Source organism: Myotis lucifugus, unplaced genomic scaffold (assembly GCF_000147115.1).
Source record: "Myotis lucifugus unplaced genomic scaffold, Myoluc2.0 scaffold_1858, whole genome shotgun sequence".
In the NCBI taxonomy this organism is placed as follows: Eukaryota; Metazoa; Chordata; class Mammalia; order Chiroptera; family Vespertilionidae; genus Myotis; species Myotis lucifugus.
In genome coordinates, this window is record NW_005872906.1 from 26,393 (window position 1) to 29,729 (window position 3,337).

General features: G+C 40.0%; 1 pseudogene; it reads left to right on the plus strand.

Annotated features, from left to right (window-relative positions):
• The first annotated feature begins 2,543 nt into the window (after positions 1–2,543).
• LOC102417277 lies at positions 2,544–2,860 on the plus strand (annotated as a pseudogene).
• Positions 2,861–3,337: the final 477 nt, after the last annotated feature.

The window sequence follows — 3,337 nt, forward strand, 5'->3', positions numbered from 1 at the left end:
CTTCCAAAGCCTAGCCAACGAAAATTTTAATTTTCCCATGGATTTTTAATTTTAAGTTTCTGGTGCACCAGGAAAGTGGGTTCCCCTAAAGGAACAGGGATAATAATATTAAATTAAAATATTATTTTTTTCCCCCTAGTCCATTTCATTCTTAGGAAACCCAATAAAGTATTTATTCCACTCTCTAATGGAAAAAAACGCAGTCCTCTCCATCAGATAAAATGTTCATTTTTCCCCTGAGTGATTTTTCATAGCCCCAGTGCATACTCTCTGTTTCCAGAAAGAAACTGGTCAGGACTGTATGGGGTACAATATGTCTAAAAGAGTTTTCTGTAAGTAGAAATATGATTTAGGTTTTCATTCTCGTTTGCTGCATATTTTTCTTTCATGTTTATTTGTCCCACCTTGGTGCTGCCACAGAAGAAGAAAAGGGACCCAGTTCTTTCCTTTCTTCTCTAAGCGTCAGGCACTGAGAGGGTGAATTAGAGATTCTGAAACTTGTTCCCACGTGCAACAGGACACTGGAAACACATTTTCTCTGCAGGTGGATCCTTGGGACCTGAGCTCTGCCGGGCGACCTAAGGAGAGTGGTCTGAGTCCTCCAGAGGCCTGCTGTGCACAAAATATGTTTTCTTGGTTCTTTCCTTCAAGCGTTCTTGGATTGCATATCACTTTAGAGATACCATAGTTTTGGAAACACCACAATTATACAAATTAGATCAACTGATTTAATAAATACAAAGTGCCTAGAACAGCTCCTAGAAGATTTTAAGAACTCCCTAAGGACTAACTATGTTATAGGTCAATAATTCCTTCTCTGAAACCCTTGGACTCAGATGTATTTTGAAATTCAGGAATTTTTAGATTTTAAAGCAGAAATAAGGTGGATATACTTTATCTTGTACAATATCTCCATCACCCCAAAATCAAACACATTAGTATTTCTTTAGTGAAATAAAAGAATATTTACCAAAGTGTATCATAAATAGCTCCATGTCAATTCAGGTCAGATTGTGCTACAGAAAAATTATTTTAAAATTTTGGTTTTTAGAAGGTCTTTAGTTTTATAGTTATGAATAAGGCATTAGGAACCTATATCATCATCATCATTATATTATTGTCATCATCATCTTTAAAAAAAGAAAAAATTTTAGAGCAATTTTAGATTCCTGGCAAAATTAAGTGGAAGATGCAGAGATTGCTCTGTCTTGCACCCATGCATAGCCTCTCCATTGCAAACATTCCCCACCAGGGTGGCACATTTACTGCAATTGACTAACCTGTATTGACAAATCATTATCATCCAAAGTCCATAGTTTATATTGTGCCATATTCTTGGTGTTATGCATTCTAGGGACAAATATATAATTATATATTAGACAAATATATAATTACATGTATCTACCATTATACAAAACTAGAGGCCCGGTACATGACATTCATGCACTGGGCGGGGCGGGGGGAGGGGTGGTCCTTCAGCCTGGCCTGCACCCTTTTGCATTCTGGGACCCCTCAGGGGATATCCAACTGCCAGCTTAGGTCTGCTCCCAGTGCTGCTGCCTCTCCCCCCACTGCCCCTGTGCTTGCCAGCTGTGAACCTGGCTCATGACTTCTGGCTGAGTGGTGCTCCCCTTGTGGGAGTGCACTGACAACCAGGGGGCAGCTCCTGCATTTAATGTCTGCCCCCTGGTGGTCAGTGCACATCATAGCAATCAGTCATTCTACCATTTGGTCAATTTGCATATTAGGGTTTTATTATATAGGATATTTTCACTTCCTAAAATTCCTTTTCTGCTCCACCTATTTATTTCACCCCTTTCTCAATCCCTTGGCAACCACTGATGTTTTTACTGTTTTAGAATTTTGCCTTTTTCAGAATTTCTTCTAATTGGAATCACAATATGTAGCTGTTTCAGATTGGCTTCTTTATTTTAATAATATAGACATAAGTTTCCTTCAAGTCTTTCCCTGGCTCAGTAGCTCATTTATTTCAGGGCCGAATAATATCCCATTGTCTGGTGTACAACAATTTGTTTATCTATTCATCTACTAAAATGCATCTTGGTTGCTCCCAAGCTTTGGCAATTATGAATAAAGCTGCTATAAACATCCAATTGTAGGTTTTTGTGTGAACATAGATTGCAACTCCTTTGGGCAACTATCAAGGAGCACAATCGCTGGGTCATATGATAACAGTATGTTTAGCCCTAGCTGGTTTGGCTCAGTAGATAGAGTGTCGGCCTATGGATTGAAGGGTTCCAGGGTCAATTCCCAGTCAGGGCACATGCCTGGGTTGTGGGCTCCATCCCCAGTAGAGGGTGTGCAGGAGGCAGCTGATCCATGATTCTCTCTCATCATTGATGTTTCTCTCTCTCTCTCTCTCTCTCTCTCTCTCTCTCTCTCTCTCGCTTCCTCTCTGAAATCAATAAAAATATATTTAAAATAAAATAAAATAATATAGCTGCAGTCTTTACTTAGAGAGCAGGACGTCCAGCTTGTGAGTGGGGATCTCCATGTGGCGCGCAACTAACAAGTGATTTAAAAATGGGTGATGTTGAGAAGGGCAAGAAGATTTTTGTTCAGAAATGTGCCCAGTGCCATACTGTGGGAAAGGGAGGCAAGCACAAGACTGGACCAAATCTCCATGGTCTCTTTGGGTGAAAGACAGGTCAGGCCCCTAAGATTTTCTTACCCGGATGCCAACAAGAAGAAAGGTATCACCTGGGGTGAGGCTACACTGATGGAGTATTTGGAGAAACCCAAGAAGTACATCCCTGGAACAAAAATGATCTTCGCTGGCATTAAGAGTGCAGAAAGGGCAGACTTGATAGCTTATCTCAAAAAAGCTACTAATGAGTAATATTTGGCCACTGCCTTATTTAGTACAAATGTCTCATGACTTTTTTTATGTGTACCATATGTAAATTGATCTCATACACCAGAATCAGATCATGAATGGCTAACAGAGCATTTCTTTCGGGCAGTTTTGATTTAAATGAGATGAGCTTGTGGTTAAATGAATACAGTCAGCTTTTTGAGCTTTGATGATAATTTTGGTTCAGCATGTGCTGTCACTGTCCTTCCTTCTAACAATGTGGTGTTCCTTGATTCCTAGTGTTCAACTTTTCACAGAGGTGGCGAGTGCCATCTCAGAACTGTAGGAGACTGGCTTACATTTAGATTTATATGACTGGTGTATTAATATGTTTAAATTCTGAGGAAATCCTTTCACTGCCTCTTAGACCTGCTTGTTTTCAAGCAAGACTTGCTTGTGTTTCAGGTTGTGTTCATTAGCCTGTTAAAGGGAAGGGCTGCAGATAAGCTGGCAGTGACCATG